At 32.1% G+C, this 22,723-nt stretch overlaps 1 long non-coding RNA gene across 1 annotated transcript in view; it reads left to right on the plus strand.

Annotated features, from left to right (window-relative positions):
• LOC139426461 (uncharacterized) overlaps positions 1 to 15,105 on the plus strand; it is a 17,553-nt gene extending 2,448 nt beyond the window's left edge. Inside the window, exon 2 of the long non-coding RNA XR_011637731.1 lies at positions 14,752 to 15,105. This is a non-coding gene — a long non-coding RNA (uncharacterized lncRNA). The remainder of the gene's footprint in view (positions 1 to 14,751) is intronic.
• Positions 15,106 to 22,723: the final 7,618 nt, after the last annotated feature.

Raw genomic sequence — 22,723 nt, forward strand, 5'->3', positions numbered from 1 at the left:
TCGTTTTTTTTTTGCGGACTGTACATATCAAATTTCATTATAATCGGTCTAGTAGTTCAAGAGATAATCGACCAAGTCTGCAAATTCTCTTAATTTCTTACACCAGTGAAACCAAACTCTTTGCTTTAAGACGCAAATAATAATTATAATAATAATTATAATAATAATATATAAGAATAATTGAAGATGAAAACTGGATCATAATTATAATAAAACTATTATTTATTATTTGTGGAGCTCAAGATATAAAATTATATTATATCTATAAGACTTTCTAAGTCATATAATAAATTTTGCATAATAATATTAACACGTTGAGTTTCCATGGGGGTCACCGGTGACCGGCGAAGCCAAGATTATTAGAAACACATAATTCGAGTAAATTTTTAATGTTTTAAATATTATTATCGTTACTAAAATGGCTTGAAAAAATTAATGCAATATAGAACACACAAAAATAGTTTTACTTGCTCTGGACAGCGAATAAATATTTTCAAGTGGTAGTTTATTAATTGTGATTCTTTGTTTTCAATTTAGTAGATTTTTATCCACCACTATTTCTAAACAATTCGTAGGCTTATGTAATTGACGACATTTTTCAGATATGTCATGCTAAACCTTTTAAAAAACGAGTAAAATCTGTCTAATATTTGCAAATGTAGTTTGTAGTTATATACCGTTTTGGCCAGACAGGCAAACCATGCAAAATTAGTGTGGCATTCAACGCGTTAATGAAGACAGGCAATCCAAAGTCAAATTAAAAAGTGATTGAATGGTACCCAACAGACAGTTAGGAGCATGGGAAGAGATTTATGGAAAGACAACATAGCCAAAAATAAAGCCAACCCCATAATAAATCTTACATTTGAAAATAATTTGGTGAAAGCGAATCGCCAAAAATGACTGTGAGAATTAGTATACTATGTAAACTGAAACATTTTTGTGGTAAGAAATGAGGAATAAAGGGTTATAAATCGAATTTTGCTTTCGATTTTGTAGCGATAGTGAATCAATGAGTCTTACATTAGTATTGAAATAAAAAGTTAGCCGTTACATTAATTGTTAAGTAAAGAATAAAATATTTTATATTTGCTTTTTATAAATTGAAATGAAAATTAAATATTTTGTTTAATTTAATTAAAATTCGATTAAGAATGATTAAAAAATTAGTTTAAGAAATTAAAGAAATTTTAAAAGCTACGAAATATGTAATGCCTGTTGTGGCATCACACCACTTTCGTAGTTAAATTTTATCAACGAAATTTTAAAGATTAAAATTCCGTAATATGCCAAATAAGTTTATAAATTCTGTTATATACAAAATAAATATACAAATTTTGTTATATGCGAAGTAAATATATGAATTCTGTAATATACAAAATAAATATACAAATTTTGTAACATACAAGATAAATATACAAATTCGTTGGTAAACGAAATAAATATACGATATCTGTAATATACAAAATAAATATACTAATTCCGTAATATACAAAATAAACATACAAATTCCGTAATATGCAAAATAAATATACAAATTCTGTAATATGCGAAATAAATATACAAATGTTGTAATATACAAAACTTTCATGTTTAGTCATTAACAACACGAAATATGGTAGTTGTTAAGTATTTTTTAAAACGCTTATTATGTTTTTTTTTCCAATTCTTTTTTTATTTTATAAACTTTAGTGATTAAGAAGTATAATTTTTTTCGATTAGTAATATTATTTAACATAATTTAAAACAATTTACAGCTACTACAGATCCAATCTGACAAGATATTTTTTTCAAAAAATGTAAAATTTTTTTTGTATATTTATTTTCTAATACCCACCTGGATATTGAGTTTCATCAATCAGGTATCCGAATTGCAGATTTGCCGGTCAAAGTCAGATGACATAGAGAAGAAAAAGAAAGAACATCCATTATCCTGGATTCGAACTGGGGACCTTTCAGACTTGAAGTCAGCTCCCTGATAACCATACAAGCCGATCGGCTTTTATAATTTTTTTCGTGATATAAATTTTTAAGTAAGTTAACTTGTAAATATAATTAAAGAAATCATCAAAATTATTATATTTTATGCTTTATTTTTTTCGTCCATGCTCGGGAAAATGTACAATCTTTTTGTACAATGTGGCAAAAGTGGAAAACAAAAATTTGAAACACATAAGCTTTTTAAAAAAAATATTAAAATTTGATTGCCAAGTTTTTCTTTATAAACCAATTTTCCAAGTAAAAAATAAACGTATATATTCGTAATATCTACTAATAATGACAAGGATTTCTGAAATTAATATCATTTAAGTAAATAAGATTATGTTTACGTTTTAAGGTTATGTTTTATATATTAATTTCTGCTTCAGTTCTCAGTCCTAATTTTCTTTATTCCATTTTTATATCATCCGATTATAGTGCCTATACGTTAAAAAAAAATCACCCTTTTGAAAAATCAGTAAATTTTCTTTTGTGTTATTTATAGTTTTACTACACCAGTGTTTCCCAAACTTATGCCTTTTGTGTACCCTTTCTAAATTTTTCGTAACGCTGTGTACCACTAATAAAAAAATGAATTTATTTTTTACTATAAAAAAATTGCACAAAAGTTAAAAATCACAACTGGCTGTTGACGCCACTAATTATTAACTGTTAATTCTGCAAAAAATAGCCAATAAAAAGTACATAATTGTAAATTTTCATGGCTAGCTTTGTTTTTAAATAAAAATTTTTGAAACTTTTGTTTGTTGCAAGATATTTCGTATAGGAATGCGTACCCCCGCTAAACTGTTCCCGTACCCCTGGGGGTACACGTACCACACTTTGGGAAAGACTGTACTAAAGGGTTGCGTACCCATCTGAAAAACAATTACAAAATGGTATCAATTTTCTTACATAGAAGCTGAACATTTTCATCACTTGATTTCACTTAAGAATTTAAAATTCAGAACCCTTTACTTCGAATCAGGTTTATTCATTATCTATTGTTTAAATATTATTACCACTTCAGAATTTTTTCCAATGGTCATAGCTATACTATAGCATAACTTTTTTGGACGATTACTATTGGCAGTTTTCACAATATAAAAATGATGAGAATAAAAAAAATCTCAATTATAAGGGTATATCAATAGTCTAACGCTAAATAGACAGGAATTAGATTTTGCTTATCCAGAGTGACTTAAAATGCAAGAAGTGGTAGTTACTAAAATTCAAAATTTTATTAAACGAGGTTAGAATTAGCAACTTTTACTAGTATTTTTCTCAGTTTGCTTCTGTAAGTTGATATGCAGACTAGACATAGTAGTGCGATTTAGGTGGGCACCTGGGACGCAAAGCGGCCCCTATTCCATTCGTCATGAATTTGTGTTCCGTTTGTATTGAGTTTTTGTGGTGAGTCATCACCTCCTACATCAGAAAGCCTCCACACGGCTCCTCACGGTTAGTCTGCGTAGACTATTGAACCAATTGTGGTCATGAACCAAAATTCTTTTTTAAAATCATACTCATACTCATATGTGTTGGTTATCTTAGCATCAGCCCCGCTAGGGGCTCCAACTAATTCATCTGAGTGGAAATAAATAATAAATCGCCGAAGCGCAACTGAAAGGTGAAAGTTGGGGTTCAGTATCTTTTACTGAGAAAAAATTAAAATGAAGTAGTGAGATTGAACAAACAAGTTTGAGAGAGAGAGAAGAGGTTTTGTGGCAGACTGCCTCGCCTCCCTTCGAGGTATTACCCCGAGCTTCACAGGTGCACAGTAGCCACATAGCCCCAGGGAAAAGGGGAAATACATAATAAATGCGCAAAATTATTTACAAGTATTTACAGCTATTTACAAAATTTACGGGACAAAACTCCGTCGGATAGGAAAAAGGCGGTTGCCGGGCTATATTTTATGTTGTCTTTGATGAGCTCAAAATCAAAATTTTTGAAGTAATTGCACGTATGACAAGAGAGTGCATCTCTGAAGAAACTTGCACATAGTTCAGCTATGTGCTCATCTATTTTGTTGATTTTTAACTCTCGTCTTAGATCTTTCATTCTCATGGATCTGGGGGCTCCTGTGATATATCTGAGGAATTTATTTTGAGTGATCTCCAGTTTCTTTTTTTGACTAACAGTGGTTGTGCTCCATGCAGGGGCTGCGTAGCTGATGATCGGTCGAATACATTGGAGGTATAGGGTTCGTTTTGTTTTGAGAGATAGTTTTGAATTATAGTTTAATATTGGTTTCAGAGATCTATAGGCTCCTTGCGCTTTGCTAATAATATTTTCAATATGGGTATTCCAGTTTAAAGAACTAGTAAGAGTGACGCCTAGGTAGGTGGCCTTTCGAACTAGTGGTATTTCATCATTGAAAAGAGTAATATTTGGATAAATGACTTTCTTTTTACTTGATTTCCTAATAATTAGTAGTGAAGATTTAGTGGTGTTGATGGCTACCTTCCATTTTGTGCACCAGGCTTCGATATGAGGTATGATATTACTGAGATTAGTAACAGACTTCTTGGGATTTATTGATCTGCTCATAAGTGCTGTATCATCTGCGTAGAAGGCTGAGGTGATGTTTCTCATATTATTAAAATTTGGAAAGTCTGCTGAATAAATTAGGTAGAGCACAGGGCCGAGAATTGAACCTTGCGGAACTCCTGCTTTAATGTTTCTAGCGGAAGAAAATGCTGTATTGATCTTAATATGAAAAGTTCTGTTTGTCAGATAATTATTAATTAGTAGTATTAGATCTTTGGGGATATTGAAATTTATGAGCTTGTATACGAGGCCCTGATGCCAGACTCGGTCAAAAGCTTTGGCCACATCCAACATCAGGAGCGCTGTTGTTTCTTTTTTGAAGAATCCTTGGTTAATATTCTCAATAATTCTCACTAGTTGTTTAGTGGTGGATAGGTGTTCTCGATTTTTTAAAATCAATTGATAGAAATTTATCATATATATTTGAGAATTGAATTTGTGGTGGTTGACAGGTAAATAAGGCAAGCCAATCATATACATAAAATAATCAAATTGTTAGAAAGATATTTGCTACCACTTTCTTAATTTTACTAGATTTTATATTAAACGGCTCCTTTGTGAACCATTTAATATAAAATCTAAGTTTGATCGGACTACCCTAAAGAAACCTTGGGGAGGCGTTGTGTTTACATTTCACTTCAAGCACTGTTGTTTGCTTCAAAATTTTAGTTGTAGGTTAGAAAAAATGTGTCAGCATGAGGAGACGCCTTGAATATTCAAGATAAGTGTTGTAAAATGAAGTGAAGTGAGGAAAGAGTTGGCGATGCGCGCCTCTGTGTTTGGCGTCAGATTTTGTTATTCAATGTTATGATTCCGTCGGAGAAGCAGCTCTGACTTTGGAGCTGTTTGTTTTTGTTGAATAAATGTTCTTTTGTGTTTAGAAGGACTATGTGTCATTTCATTTCCAATGCACCCAGCATCTGGTAGATGCAGCCCAAGAACGATCTGGAATTCTCCTTCGGTTTCTAACATAAATGGTACCCTCGGCGGGACACGCGTGCTTATTGGAATGGATTTCGAAATGAAATTTGATTAGAACTGATTTTTTGTCATGATCTTGACTTTCGATTTGATATAAATTTGGTTAGAGTTTTGAACTGATGATCTTGAATATCGATTTGATAAAAATTTTATTAGAATTTTGAACTGATTTTTTGATATGATCTTGAATTTCGATTTAAAGAATTTTGAACTTATGTTACTGAAAATTTGATTTGTGAACTTTCGAATTGTGAATTTGAACTAGTTTTGATTTCGAATTGAAAATGGAATTAAATGCTTTGAAAACACAAAAAAAAAAAGGAATGCGAATCGCCTTCACTCACACTGTGAAGAAAATCGAAATGGAATTACCCAAAGAAGTAAGAGATTTAAAAGCTCTATCGATTTTAAAGTTTCAACTTAATGATAAGTTCCAAAGACTTGAAGTTTGTCAAAACGCTATCTCAGAGCAGCTTTTGCAGAGTGAAACGACAGAAAATGCATATAATGAAGATTTTGAAAAGTCTGAGAATTACCGAGACACGTTCTTAGAACGGTGTGCTCAAATAAACTTGGAAGAACAACTCTCCGTGCTGCCGACTGACAAGGAAACGAGAAATTTAAACTCCCTAAAATAGAACTCAAAAAATTCTCAGGTGACGCTAAAGATTACTTTACTTTTTACAGTCAGGTCCAGAAAATGACAAAACTATTGCAGACGAAGATAAAATGCAATACTTACTACAATCTATGGAACCGAAATCGAAAGCAGAACGTCTGATCTTTAGTTTTCGTTCAACGGCGGCTAATTATTCTAAGGCTATCGAACAATTGAAGGAACGTTTTGGACGAGATGATTTGCTGGTACAAATATGTGTACGCGACTTGTTAAATTTAGTCATTGAAGAACGCAGCAACCGGAAGAGCAAAAACAGATTTACCCTCCCTCTATGAAGAACTGGAAGGCAAGCTGAGATCTTTAGAAAGCTTGGGAAGAACCCAAGAAAATTATGGGTATTTTTTGACCCCGTTAGTAAAAAGTTGCCTACCAGAAGAAGTATTGGTGGCGTGGGAGAGGAGTCGTAACCACGACTCCACTGAAAAAGGAGACCGTTCTTTGGAACAGTTGATGAATTTCCTTCGGCAAGAAGTGAAAGGAGAAGAAATGGTTTTGCTAGCAAGAGCTGGTTTTGTCCCCCACCCGAGTCACCATAATAAAAACCTTCGTGTAGTGAAGGTGAGATTAGCCGATTCGGCAACCGCGGCATCCCTAGTGAACAACAGCATCCCTAGTTGTTGTTGTTGTTAATTTAAGTCGCACTAGAGCTGCACAATGGGCTATTGGCGACGGTCTGGGAAACATTCCGGAGGATGATCCGAAGACATGTCATCACAATTTTGATCCTCTGCGGAGGGGATGGCACCCCTGCTTCGGTAGCCCGACGACCCAGCATCCCTAGTAATGCAGGTAAGCGAAATTGTATTTTCTGTGAGAAATCCCAAAAAAAGTTTTTCCGCGTAGAAAATGTCATTCCCAGAGAATTGACAAATATTACTAAAAGAAGTTGCTTGTTTCTCATGCTTGAAAAAGGCAAACCAAATACTAAGTCAATTTTGTGATGTAAAAACTCATTTAAATTGTTCTAACTGTAAAAACAACCATTTTGATATAATGTGCACTAAATTTAAAACTGACCGAAAAAGTATTTCTAAAGAAAGTTCTATTTCTAATAGCAGCAAAAACGAAACAGTGAGGTGACCCGGGGTAATTCACGATCACTCTGTTTCTGGGGTGAATGATGATCACCTAAGTTTTATTTTAAAAAAAATTATTATTTTTAAATTTGAGACGTGGACAAGAATGCTTCTACACTTTACTAAAGTATAATTACATTTACTTAATAATAGTTTTTTGTTTAATCTAACAAAATAAGTATCTTTTAAAATGCTTTCTGCATTTTCCATTTCAAAGATGGGTTTCAAAATGTGCACATTTCTGCGAAGATCCCCTCCTTCTCTTAATAATAGATATTTTGAGTTACTTTCTTTTTCTTTGATATAAAAGGCTTTTGTTTAATTGTTTCACATCTACTGTAAACATTACAATTGATAATAGGAAACTATATCAAATGTTGCCCCCTACAGATGGGGTAATTATTGATTATTGGGGTAATTCCTGATCATTTTCATTTCTTCTTATAAATAGTATAAAAAATAGCTAATAAATAGTTAAGTGTCTGTTCTTAAATAACAGTTCATATTTATTAAGTGGAACAACTATAAAATATATTTTAACTATAATCACAAAATTTGTTTTTAACTGTATACAAGACAAATGTGTTCTGATATGCACCATTTCTAGCTTGTCTTACCTTTCTTCTATCGTAATTTTATGTGTGTACATTGTTAGAATAATTTTTAAGTTGATAAATTAACCTAATATAAATATGGTGAGAAATTATAAGCCTAAAAAGGATACTAAACTTCTAGAAAGCAAAAATAGCAAATTTCTTTTAATGATTGAAAATTTAAGTGTGAGAGCTGCTGCCAGAGCTGAAGTATTAATCTTTATTCCTGCTTTTAAATCAAACGTTTTAATAGCTGCTTAAAAACATCTTTTTGGTTTATTTGCTTGATCTTAATGTCTCATTTGTTAATTACCATTGTATAATTATTTTTAAACGGCCCATTTACTATAAAAACTGGCGATCAGTAATTACCCCAGAAATGATCAAAAGAAGGGGTAATTCCTGATCACTAAAAATTTAAAATCTTTTAAATTCTAATTAGACTTTCAAACAAAAGAAGTCAGCATAGGATTCATCTCATATAGCCTCAAACTTCCAGTAAATATTAAAATTCTATCTTGAATAGTTTTTTCACAAAATAGATGTTTGCATTTCTTGATCAGGAATTATCCCAGGTCACCTTATATTTGCAAACTCGTTGCGTTTTAATTCGAAATCAAGGACGTGAGAAAATTATTCGATGTGCAATTGACACTGGATGCCAAAGCAGTTACATCAGCAAAAATATTATGCGTCTGCTTAAGGCGTGGCCTCTTAGAAAGGAGAAAGTGATCCATGTCCATGCATTGTTCGGGGGGGAATGAAACGAAACCAAAACAACTCGAAGTGCAGTAGAGAACCGATTATCCGGAACGATCGGGACCATCGCTATTCCGGATAACTGATTTTTCCGGTTTCATGAATCGCTACAAAAAACCTTTTTTTTTATTGTTATGCCCAACTAAAAAAAAAAATATTTGGAAATAATCTTAAAAAGAAGAAAAAACAATGAAGTAATACACTAATGATTATTTCCAAAATGATGGGTAAGGTAAACATCTTTCAAAAAAGAAAGAAAATCCTAAAATCTTATGAGGAAAAAAAAAAATTTTTTTTAAAAAATGGCGGGAAAGTTTATTGAATTTCATTCCGGTTTTTTGGTTTTCCGGTTTTCTGATTTCCGGATAACGGGTTCTGTACTGTATTTTCAATAGTAGTGGGTAATCTGATGCGGACTTATGTTTGCTGTTTTGAAGTTCTTTCGAAGGAAATTATTTGCGATTTTATTCCTAAAATCGAGTATAGAGAGATATTGAAAGAATTAACAGAAAGGTAAATTGATTTTTTCCGATTCTTTCATAAAAGAATCAAAGATTGATCCTTTAATCGGAACAGATGTTATAGGAAAATTACTAACCGGAAATTCAGTGGAATTACAGTCGGGATTTGACGGTTTTTGGGAAACGAAACTCGGGCGAATGTAATATTTTAAGACATTGTCAATGCATTCTATAAAAGTACCTGTAAATAAATTTGGGAGATTGAAACTTTAGGAAACTTCGGGAAACTTTTTACCAAAACAAACTGAGAAGAAGGAAACTGAGCTCGATTTAAATGATTTTAATAAAAACTTGAAAATTCTCCCCTATTTGAGGCATGAAGTCGAATTACCTTGGAAATATAACTTGGCGAATTTACCCACTAATAAGGAATTAGTTTGGAAGAGACATGAAAGAATGATTAATAGATTGAGTTGCGGGGAATTTTTTACTGATTATCAGAAGGTGTTTAAGGAGTGGGAAAATTTGAACGTTATCGAACGCGTGCCCGATTTTGGAATTGAGAAAAGAATGTCACTATTTATACCATGGACCAGTAATTAAACTAGAGAGTCTTACTACCGAAAATCGTCCCTTGTTCGATGCTTCTGCTGCTGAGAAAGGGAAACCTTCTTTAAATGAATGCTTATTAAAGGAAATTAATCTCATTGAATTAATACCTGATATTATTGATAGATTCAGAATGTATCCAATAGGAATAAGTGGTCATATAGAAAAGGTATTTTTAATGTTATCAATTGCACCTAAGGACAAAGACTTTCTTAGGTTTTTCTTCCCGTCTAATGATGGTCCACAGATTTATAGACACTGTAGGGTGTGTTTGGGATTTCTGCCAGCCCTTCTTTACTAAATGCTTCTATAATGCATCTTTTGTAGAATTCTTCTCCTCAGTATAGTGATGTAGCCCAAAAACTGAAAAGTTCATTCTATGTAGATAACTGTGTTTCTGGTGTTTTTCATAAAGATGAACAAGATTTGTTTATTGAACATGCTAAACTTATTATGTCAAATGGATGGTTTAACTTGCGTAGTTTTGAAAGTAATGTGGCTGGTAAAAATGTTGATAAACATTCTGGGGATACTTCCGTTTTGGGGATAATTTGGATAATGACACGCTAAGATGTTGTATGAATATTGACGCATTAACATGCGATACGAAAATTACTAAAAGATTAATTTTGGTCATTGTACAGACATTTTTTGGTCCCATTGGTTTGTTAACGCCAGCTGTTCCGAAACTCTTATTACAAGAATTGTGAAAGTTAAAAATTGGTTGGGACGATGAATTATCTACAAATGATGTAAATACATTTTCAAAATGGTTTAAAGAATTATATATTTTAAAAGATGTAGTATTGTCTCGATATATGTTAATGAATGATACGTCAGAACTACATGTATTTGTGGATGCTTCCAAGGGGGCCTATGCAGCGTGCGTCTTTGTAAGATCGGTATTGAATTCAGAAGTTAAAATAAATTTAGTTCGAGCGAAGTCTAGAGTAGCACCCATGAAACCTCTAAGCATTCCTCGCTTAGAATTAATGGCTTGTTGTATCGGTTCTAGACTTGCGAAATCTATTACTAAGGCTCTCAATTTGCCCGGCTTAAAAGTTACATTTTGGACGGATTACACTACTGCTCTTTGGTGGATAAAAGAACAGGGAAATTGGTGTGTTTTTGTAGAAAATAGAATTAAAGAAATTCGAGAGTTGACGTAGGGTCAGTTATGGAAACAGGTTCCGGGAAAAATGAATATTGCCGATTTGTTATCGCGTGGGTGTTCCGAGAAGCAAATGCTTCGTTCTCGTTGGTGGGAGGGCCCTTTGTGGTTAAGGGAAAGACCTGAGAACTGGCCCATTGGATACAACTCTGTTTGTTCATCTGCAGAAATAAAGTTAGAAAGGAAAAAAAACGAAAATAATAAATATTGATCTTTCGAAAGACCCACCCCCCTTGGCATCGAAATATTTTTTCCAGTTATGATAAAATGATAAGAGTAATGGCATGGGTATTTAGATTTATAAAAAACCGTAAAGGTGTAACAATTAAGTTCTCTGAACTTTTGCCGTTTGAAATTGAAAATTCTGAGAAAAATTTAATTCGTCTAGTTCAAAGCTATTATTTGTCTATTATATCTTCAAGTTTTATTGAGACGGTCATTGACGATACAGGTATTATGAGAATAAAAACGAGAATACTTCACCGAGATGATGATAAAGCCTTCTTGTACCCTATACTCTTACCAGAAAAATTGAATTGAACCAGAGGATGTGAATTTTCTAAGCTACTAATTAGAAATGTACATAGCAAAAATTGTCATGCGGGGATTCAAATGATGTAATGCTTGTTAAGAGAAAGATTTTGGATAATTAGGGCTAGGACAAGCTATTAAAAATGTCTTATTTAATTGTATTACTTGCAAACGATTTAAGGTCATGGCTTTGTCGAGGGAACCAACACCTGTGCCACCAGACCGGGTTACGGATAGTGCACCTTTCGAAACTGTTGGAATTGATTTGGTTGGGCCTTTGTTTTTAAAAAATGGAGAAAAGGTGTGGATCGCATTGTTCACTTGTGCTGTGTACCTTGCCATTCACCTAAAACTTCCTCTGGAAGATGTGTAAGAGCCCCAAAAAGATGTGATTTGTTTAATAATGTATTTTATGAGCTTGAGACTCACTCTGAGTCTCAACGGGGGGAGGATCTTGTAAAATGAAGTGAAGTGAGAAAAGAGTTGGCGATACGTGCCTCTTAGGCATCAGATTTTGTTATTCAATATTATGATTCCGTCGGAGAAGCAGCTCTGACTTTGGAGCTGTTTGTTTTTGTTGAATAAATGTTCTTTTGTGTTTAGAAGGACTATGTGTTATTTCATTTCCAATGAACCCAGCATCGGGTAGATGCAGCCTGAGAACGATCTGGAATTCTCCTTCGGTTTCTAACAATAAGAGTTAAAGTTGGGAACTATTATTTGTTTTGATAGTTGCGATAGAGATGAGATGTGAAGCCATTGGTCTGTATTTCATTTGTCTTAACTAAAGTTTTCAAAGTTGAATATTTCGTTAAAATTGGCTGTACGGCATTTTGTGGCTTTGTCGAAAAAATCTACATTAAGTTTATATTGTTACGAGACTCTATCGGAAAGTAAAATATTTCGTCGTTCTCTTCTTCTACTCTTCAAAATAATAAATCTGACTCCAGCTTTTAGTAAAAAAATAACATTTTATTTACATACAAGACGATCATTTTTGTTCCACAAAAAGAAGAAGTAACGTTGCCATAGCTACTCGGCAGTTTTAACATAAATCAAAAGGTTAGCTTTTAACTTACATAGAAAACATTTAACAGCTTTTAACATATATATGTGCTGCGATAGAGTTGGGATTTTAAGATCTTTATGGATATTTCTATTCCGGATGAATCATCTGGCACAGATGATTATTCTTAGGATCTTGTTTTGGCATTGATTTGATATTTTAAATTGACCCGCATTCGTAGTTTTCCCGCATCTCTCGTTCGTAATGACTGGTCAATCGAGGTTCTACTGCACTTGAAACAGCGATGTGAAGTGCATTCGATTTGAGCAAAAAACGAGAAGATTTTAATACTGGAAGATGATTACTGGAAAAAAGAGTGAGGAAATCTTGTGTAAAGAAAAATGCTCCATTAAATGTCGTTTTTTTAGATTTACTAATTTTTTTTAATGCTGTAACTAAGTTACACGAAGAAATGAGTTAATAGTAAATGATAAATAACAGAGTTTTTGTTTTAATGTTCATTTCTAACAATATCTTATACAAATACACTATAAGGAAAACCATGAATTTTTTTCAGTATTTTTATGGCATAACACTTAGGTGTTTTTTCTTCCATAATTATTTCTTTTAATTACAGATAGTCCTTATAAAATCTCTGTATTTCAGCTTATTTTGAAGGGGAGAGTCTATCGCTTCTGTTTCAATAAAGAAGAAAGGAGGGATGTAATTTTTGATATAGCATTTATACTCAAATTTTCCACGTGCTAGTAGATACATTTACCTACAAGTTTTTTTGAGCGACAATGCTGTTTTGAGAAAAGCTGAATATTAAAAAAATGCAGAGTTTTTATCTTTTAAAAGTTTGAATGGCTATATTTACTAAAGGCATCGATAACTCAGGAAAGTGCTAGGGCACAGAGTTTGTTCTAATAGTGAATTTTAACATTTAGTAAAGAAATTATTGGGGTGCTGTTGTTTAATCTAGATTTTCAGAGCAGAAGAATGCCTAAAACTGAATTTTTCACTAATTTTGACAGAGCCTCTGAAAAGCAATAATATCAAATGGAAACGAGCGTATGTCCATAACTGGGCAGTGATATATTAATAATACAGCAGAGCAAAACTTTGGGGTGCTGTTGCTTTCTTTATATAAACCACTTAAAACATACTTATGAAGAAATGACATTGATTACACTTTTATAGAAATTACCTTAAACTGAATGAGGAATACCAAGAAAAGCTCCCACGTTTAGGCCGATGGCAAAGGAGTTCTATCCCATGCCAGTTATATGTTTTATTTTATTTTATAACCGTCGTTGAACAACCGACCCAATTTTTAAGCTTACGACTTCTAATGTTCAACGTCGTAGCTTTGTAATTTTGAACCCAATTCAGAAGACAAGGGAACTTCTAGACGAATAATTGGCAGAATTTTGCTTTCGTGGAGAATTTTTTGATATAATAAACCCGCATTTTCGTTACATAAAGAAGAAAACTGCGAAAACCTCCCACGGTTAACCTAACGTCAAGGGGTCTTTAACAAATTATCCGTCTACCACTGAGGATCAGTGTTTAAGAAAAGCGTTAAATAATATTAAAATGTAAATAGAAAATAAAAATAATATTTTAAAGTATTTTCGACAGATTTTGTAGAATTCAAAAATTGGGCGAGGAAAAAAAACCCTTTATAATCTGAGTAAATTTGCTCCACGACAAACTTGCATTCTTACTAATCAGTGACTAAAAATGTAAAATACTGTTGCGTTGAAAAGCAATAATCTATACATAAAAAAAGATGAAAATTAGCAAAACTTTCTAACATATTAATTTTCAGTTTAAATTAAAAGCAAATGCAAAAGAAAATTTTCGTTTTAAATATATATCATAAATAAGTATACATCTTTTTTTTCTTCATCAAAGATAAAACTTCCTGGTCTGTCATCCTTCAAAACATCCTCTTAATACCCAATTTTACTTGGCGCTTGTTGTAGAATAAATTGCGCAAAAATTTGTCCATAATGGAAAACTGTTTACATTTATTTGACGGATCATATACCCAATTAGGTCAATCTATTATTTCTTGCTCTAAATTACCCTAGAATATTAAAATCTGAATTTTTAAAGTAAATTGTATATTTCTTTAAAAATAAAATACCCAGGTTTTATTTAATTTAAAATTGGCGAGTGCTTGAAAACAAAAGCAATCTTGAGAAAGTTATAGTTCGCTTTCAGGCCGAAAATCGTATCGCGTGAGTATACTGTTTTAGCCATGTTTGACACATTAGAATAAAATTATGAAGTATCTGAATGTCGAAAGAACATATTTAAGTAAGATATCCTTATTTATTACAGATCAGTATGCAGAAGAGGATGACCCATGTCTATACGCATTTGCATTTCGGCTTATTTTTTCTATGTTTCTTGATCTATTCTGGCGAAACTTCAAGAAACGTTGGAAGATTTTGGAACCATCAACCTCGCCAAGACTCTAGTAAAAAATCACAGCCTGGTTCTATCCAACCGCAAGGTGGCGTGCCACGGAGGTTCTGCAGTTTTGTTGGTTGTGATTGCACACCTCGACCAGGATCCAGATGCTGCGATGGGTATCGGTATGACAGAAGAAGTAGTCAGTGTAGAGAAATTAGTAATGGATGAAAATATGGAGAATTGTTGTTAAAAATAAATAACGAATATTTTACAAGTTAACTGAATCCGTTTTTTACAAATATCCATTTCAAAATACACTGGTGTTTTGCCTGCTAACAGTCATACACCATATCTGCCAACTTTCACTCTTTCCGAGAATGGATTTTCAGAGTGGTTGTAAAACAGTGAACGAAAAACAATCTGACTCAAACACATATTTATATTTGATCCCGGTGAAATTCACTTGCTCAAGGATTATTGTGCTTTCATATATTTATTATAATTATTTATATGTAGTGGTGGTCAAACTCATTTATAATTATCATTATAATTCAAAAAGTTAATTGGAATAAGCTGAGTATTGCTACCACTTTAAATATGAGAATAAAATCTTCCGGAAAAGTTGGCTGGTTAGATGCACCCATCTATCCATTAATCAAAATAGAGCGCAATAAAAGGCACCAGAAATATAACAAATGGAGATTAAAAATTGCTTCTAGTCTCCATCAGATTGCATACCTGCGAACTCTTCCGGATTTTCGGCAAGATTTTATTTTCATATCTAAAGTGGTAGTAAATATATACTATTTTTTTCTTTTATAATTTTAATTTTTAAATGATTTTGATCACCACTATTCTTACAAAAATTAAGCACATATATCAATATGTGTTACTATCATGGTTGTCAACTTAAGTTTTCTCAAATACAACGTATTTGTTTGCTTAAAATTGAAGTTTTAATCCCATTTTAATACCACTGGGAAAAATTATAATGGAAAGGATTAAAAGTTGGCAGGTATGAGATTGCGTCTTTTCCCTTCGAAAACGGACACCGTGTGCATTTTGTAATTTTTGTAAAAATAAATAAATATGGAATGAGATGAACCGGGTTCGAATCCCAGCGATGACTGGTAGTTGTGATTTCTGCACCTGGCTCGCACCGACAACAGTGCTAACGCAAAAATATCCTCAGTGGTAAACAGATCATGAGTTAGAGTTCTCTTGCTATCAGGTTAACCGTGGGCGGTTTCTGTAGTTTTCCTCTCCATGTAACGAAAATGAGGGTTAGTTCCATCAAAAAGTCCTCCACAATGGCAAATTTTTCCCACTACTTGATTCAAGAGTTCCTTTGTCTTCTGGATTAGGATCAAAAATACAAGGCTATGGAGTTGAACATTAGTGGTCGTAAACCCAAAATTGGGTCGGCTATTTAACGACGGTTATAAAATAAAGTTAATAAATAAATAAAAAAATAAAAATGGGATTATAACCTACTTTATTAATATTAACAGCATTTCTAATCGTTTAATATTTTCAATTTCTGAGAAAGTGCGCACTTTTTTCCCACGTTAAAAATACTACAACTGTCAGAAGCAAAATTCCTATTTTTTTAACCTTTTTTTTTACCTTTTTATTAATGCAACAATACATTCATTCAATCATGCATGCAATCATAAATAAAATCCTTTCTTTTATGATTAGTTACGATTTAAAGTTTTTTTTTTCATCAGTTGTGTGTCAAAAAACTTATACCAGCACAAATTTAGAAGAGTACAGCATGTTAACTTTTTTAACCCTTTGCATGAATTCGATACTTTTAATATGCTTATGTAGGCACTCAATCATTTGAAATACATAATATAGCACTTCCGAAATTCTGTAAAATGCGATTATTTGTAAAGGTATAAAAATTTTAAATTTTAGACTAGTTATTTTTGATATCTCACCAAAGGCAACTGCCAGTATCTGAGCTTAAAGGTTAATATCCTTTTCCTCCGTTAAGTCTTAAATCTTAAAACGAAACACCATGGTGAATTTTTCTGAATTATCTTTTCAAGTTGCATTGTTTTGGGATCAAATTTTCCAGAGAGCTACTGTACCTACTTTCCTCTATATTTTGACTTTTAAAAATCGAAATGCGACAAATTTGGATATATGTTTATTCAGAAAAAGTATTGAATATATTGGGCTCAAAATAAATAACGGACTACCCTAAATAAATTTCGATTTAATGATCGGATCTTCTCGTTCTAGGACTCAATCTTAATGATTCGAGGGAGTGACTTCAAATATGCTAATTAATTAATGCAGTCGATATTTTAGAGGGCGAATTCTGACTTGAAAACTAGCTAGCTCTGAATAAACATACCCTTTTTTGGTGGATTTGGTCTTCTGACCCCTAAAGTATAGGGGGTAATCGCAATCTAGGAAATATGGTCTCAATAGTTTGGTCGGGAGAGCGGTTAAAATATTGGATAGTTCTTAAACGTTAATTTTACCACTTAACGTAACAAAAAATAACTTTTAGAAAATATTTATAATTTTTTGTTATATTATTTAATATTAATAGAAAAGGTTTTAAATTGTAAGGTATGCAATTTTTTACATAATTTTAAAAAAAAATAATTTTGCACGGCAAAATATAAAATTTGAATAAAAACAGTCGATTTGTTTGTGAGAAATCGAATTTTTAAAATACAACATTTTTAAAATTCGATTTCACAGACTTGATCCAGCTGCTTCATTGTCTTCTGAGTTGAGTTCAAAATTACAAGACAACTAAATTGAACAATGATAGTCGTAATCTCAGAATTAGGTCGGCTGTACCACACCGGTTAATAATTATAAAACAATTTCTGATGGAATCCCCCATTAAATTTCTGACGCTTGCAAGGTCATGGAGCTACAATTAAATATTTTAATATTCTAATCGGAAAGAGATTGCAATTTCGACTGCAAGAAAAAATTTTGTTACAAGCATGAAAATGAATTAATGGAAGCTTAGTAAAAATAATAAGATAACAGAGGAATGATTTATAGAATGAAAGCGTTTTCTGAATATTGAAAGGTTTTTCCGGTTTTGCCCAGTGTTTTGACGCTTGAAATAATTACTATCAAAGTCAGAGGAAGAGTTAACTTGAATAAATATCACGCTAACTCAAAGAGAAGGTTTCAGACAACTCATTCCGACATTCAAGAAAGATTCGTCATAAATTTGAAGGTAATTATTTTTATTTTAAACATTTCATTTCAAACATTTTCAAAACTTCATAACAGTGTTGACAAAATATTAAACTAATCTCTNTAAGATTAATTGCAAATTTTCAAAAAATTCGTTAAAAACTGCGTAAGTTATGAGTATTTAAGCTAGTTCTTTTATACATGCGCATATGTATCATACGCCAGTCAGTGTTGTCAAAATATTAAACTAATCTCTCTCTCTCTCTCTCTCTTTGTAATAATTTTTTAACCTTACGTTTTTTCGTTATAACTTTATAGATATTCATTTGAATCAAACAAACCTTTTGAAGGAATGTAAAATTAATTAAAATTTTCAAAAAATTCGTTAAAAACTGCGTAAGTTATGAGTATTTAAGCTAGTTTTTTTATACTGCACATGCACTGAAAAATTTTTAAAAACTTTTTCATAATTTTATAGTGAATCGTATTTTGCAACTAATAAAAAATATTTGGTTTGAATTTCTTAAAAATTTAAAAAGTTTCAAACAATTTTCCAAATAGATTTTGTACTTTTCAAAAGAAAGCTAAAAGCGATCAGGGGTTATTCACAAATTTTATTTTGTATCATATACGACAAAATTCAAAAGCAAATCATAATTCTTTACAATTATCGGGTCTCATTTTTAATAAATCTTGTTTAATTGTACAAGATGATATCTGTGGATAAATCCTTTATTGTTTTGAGCTTTCTTTGAAAAAGTATAAAAACTACTTAGAAAATTGTGTGAAACTTTTTAAATTCTTAAGATATTAAAATAAAGCTTTTATCGTAAGTTGCCAAATACGAATCCCTACAAAATTATGAGAAAACTTTTTGAAATTTTTTTTGCTTGCGCAGATTAAAAGAACTAGTTTAAATGCTTATATCTTGCGCAGTTTTTAACGAATATTTTTAAAACTTTAAATCAACAATTTTATAATTGCTTTTAATTTTCTCCAAAAATTGTGTTTAATTTCACTCCGCCATTGTGCAACTCTAGTGTGACGTAAATAAAGTACATACCTACATAGGCATAGATACAAAATCTAAAATGAGACTCCCATCTAGATGAGAAATTCCCAAGATTTAAAGCCTATTTTTTATTTGTTTTGGTGGTTTTACATTTTACATGTTTAAAATGAATTGATACAAAATGTATTTGTTAGCATCAATATTTATTTGTTTAGAGTGCTAAGTACTTAGAAATATTAAGTACACAAAGTCTCAGATATATCAAGTACAAAGTATACGCAGTGGAATAAATAACACTTAATATTGGATGGATAACATTTTTATTTGTTTTCTGTCGCTTGATTTTTTTTAAGGATCCCGAATATTTTTCTCTTCGCTGATTTTAAATATGCTATTGGTTTCTCTATCCAAGCAACAGTTACTTTTGAAACGACCGTTTTGGTCTATTTTTTGTCGAAATGTGCAAGTTTAAAAATGTTACATACAACAGAGGGAGTGGCATAAATGATGTGCCAAACTTCTAGAGGAGTTTGGACACTTCATCATTATGAGAATGTCATAGAAGCCCATTTACGGAAATATTCTCGTACACCGTGAGGGGCGCTTCCCTATTAATAACAGTATGAAAGCGCCCCTAGCCGCTTGCGACGACATTTCTGGGAACAAGTTCCTATGGAATTTTAATCCTGATGATGTACCTGAAATGACCTAGAAGTTTTTCACAACATTTACGCAAACCCCTTTTATATATAACACTTTTAATTATTTTAATAGATTTAGGAGCAAAATTATTTTCAGATATAAAATCAGCGCATCTAAATAAGGCAAGATCAAGTACTTTTTTTTATAACCGTTGGTGAACAGCCGACCCAATGTTTTGGGTTTATGACTACTAATGTTCAACTATGTAGCCTTGAAATTTTGAACCCGATTCAGAAAACAAGGGAACTCCTGGATCAAGTATTGGGAGAAATTTGCCTTCGTAGAGGACTTTTTGATGAAACTAACCCGCATTTTCGTTATATAGAGAGGAAGACCACGAGAACTTCCCACGGTTTGCCTGACGGTAAGGGGACTCTAACGCATGATCCGTCTACCACTGAGGATATTTCACGTTTGCATTGTGGACGTTGCGAGCCGGATGCGGATTCGTATCGACCAGCCATCGGTGGGATTCGAACTCGGTCCACCTTATTGCAAGGCGAACGTTCTATCCCCTGAGCCATCGCGGCTCAAGATCAAGTTCTTTGTATAAATGCAACCAAAAAAATTTTCCCCAGTGTAAACATAATAATGTTTATTTTAATTAATGTTTAAACCAAATATATATAACGCTGATTTTTCCCATTTTAACAGAAGATATTGTGTTAATTAATTAAAGTCGTTGCAATATTTTACCGTTTGTTTTTTGAATTAGTAAAGATGATTTACAATAACTTTCACCACTACGTTGCATAAACATTTAAAGAAAAATATGTAAGACATAATAATCGTGTGATGAAATTTTTAAGTGCTGACAAAACTACACGAACTTTGCTTTATTTGAAAAGTTTAGTGGAAGAACCAGGTAAGTGCTATTTTTAAGGGTATTTATGAATCAAAGAAAAGAAAAGAAAGTGATTGCATCAGTATGGGCATGTTTAATGTAACAGAACTGCTTTTACTTTCACTTTAATTTCAACATAACAGATCTCCATATTAATTTTGAGTATGCTTGCTTGATTTTTACTGCAAGTTAGGCTGTTGCAAATAAAATAAGAACAAGAATTATTACCCTCGTCTGTAATAAATCTTTAATAAAATAGTTCGGAGATCGCTTTTTTTTCTTGCCCTGATTATAGTATCTCTGAAAATGTTACTTGCCTGGCTCTTCCACAAAGTTTTTAAATTATTTTTAGACAGTTGCTTTAAATATTGATTGAATCTACAACTTCTGGGTTGGCTGATATTTGTTTACAATTAATACTCGCTAGTTTATAATTATTATATTCCATCTATATTTAAAAAATCTGAAGATTAGTGGACCATTAAAGTGTTCCTGTCCTGCAATTTTGCCTTCATATCCAGTTCTGCTGCAGACAAAAGTTAAACTTTTCTCCACTTTAAAAAATGTAAACTTATGCGAACCTTGCAATTAAATTATTAATTATTTATTAAAAACAGATCAAATATTTTGTCAAGATGCATATTATCATCCAACTATTTTTGCTGAAAATATGAGTTTTCTCATGACAATAATACATACTGTTTTTTGATCTAAACTTAATGTAAAATTTAAAAACTATATAAGAAATTTAACTTTTTTTATCTTATTGGATTACCAGTGTAATATGCCATTTATAATGTGATGATATTTACAGTATATTTCAATGAAATATTTCTATTTTAAAATTTGACTGAGGACATCACACTAATAACAGCACACTATTGCAGTGATGCAACATATTCCCGACATCACTAGCATATACATAACCTCATTTTCACAATACCAGCGTTCTCAAGTTCATAATTTTACAATATAGTCTTATCACTCTACTGCATATAATTGCATAGTCAGAACCTCAATGATCCACATGAATACCCCTTTACTTCATTTGCATTCCACAACCTCATCGAAGCTCCAACCTCATTAACCTCAATATGGTAGGGAAAAGGGCCACAAGCGGCCTCAGGTGACCAGATATTTCATACAGTTCAGTTCAGTTTAATATTTACAGTATCTCTAACCAGCCACCAAATAGACCTTAAAAATTTCTACAGCAACTATCAAAGCAAACATGATGGATGGGATAGGGACCTCTGCGGGGCCCAGGTGCCCAGCTCAAAGAAGAAAAGATATTTACAGAATATTTACAGTATCACTAATGATATTTACAGTATAACCACCCTACGGTCGGATAAATATTCTATTTATTTCTAATTGCAGTATATCACAGAAAACTTAATCTGGGTGTTGACATAGGAAAACTTAATTAGCGGTGAAGAATAAGAGACAAAAATGGATAATTTATAATACAATTGTCATCATTTTTATATGTTTGTTTTGTAAGAATATAATCTTTGTGAATTCTCTGCCCTCTTAAATCTTTAAATATAAAAGTAGAGCTTTAAAAAATTTATGTTCGAATACCATGCTTGATTTGAAACCAATATGTTCATGCAATAGGGCAAAACACCACAATGCTGACGTAAAATATCCTCAGTGGCAGACGGAACATGGGTTAAAGTCCCTTTGCCGTCAGACTAACCATGATTAGGTTTTCGTGATTGTATCGTGATTAGGTTTTCGTGATTGTTTCTTCATGTAATGCAAATGAGGGTTGATTCCATCAAAAAGTCCTCCACGACTGCAAAATTCTCCTAATACTTGATTTAGGAGTTCTCTTGTCATTTGGATTTGGTTCAAAATTGCAAGGTTACGACGAAATTGAACATTGATAGTGGAAACTCAAAATATTGGAACGGCTGTTCAACGATGGTTATAAAATAAAATAAACATACCGCCAATCTGGAGAATATGGTCTTAAAAGTTTATAAAGAAAAGAGGTCGAAATTTGGGCCTTTTGCTGTTTATTTTTGTTTAATTCGCCATCTACCGTTCTCATAACGCAAATCTGTCAAAAAATATTTTTTACACAATCATAAAGTTTGTTTATTTGAAGATAATTCCGTGTTAAAAACTATTTCTTATAATCACTATTTTTT

This window comes from Parasteatoda tepidariorum, chromosome 9, assembly GCF_043381705.1.
Source record: "Parasteatoda tepidariorum isolate YZ-2023 chromosome 9, CAS_Ptep_4.0, whole genome shotgun sequence".
NCBI classification, from domain to species: Eukaryota; Metazoa; Arthropoda; class Arachnida; order Araneae; family Theridiidae; genus Parasteatoda; species Parasteatoda tepidariorum.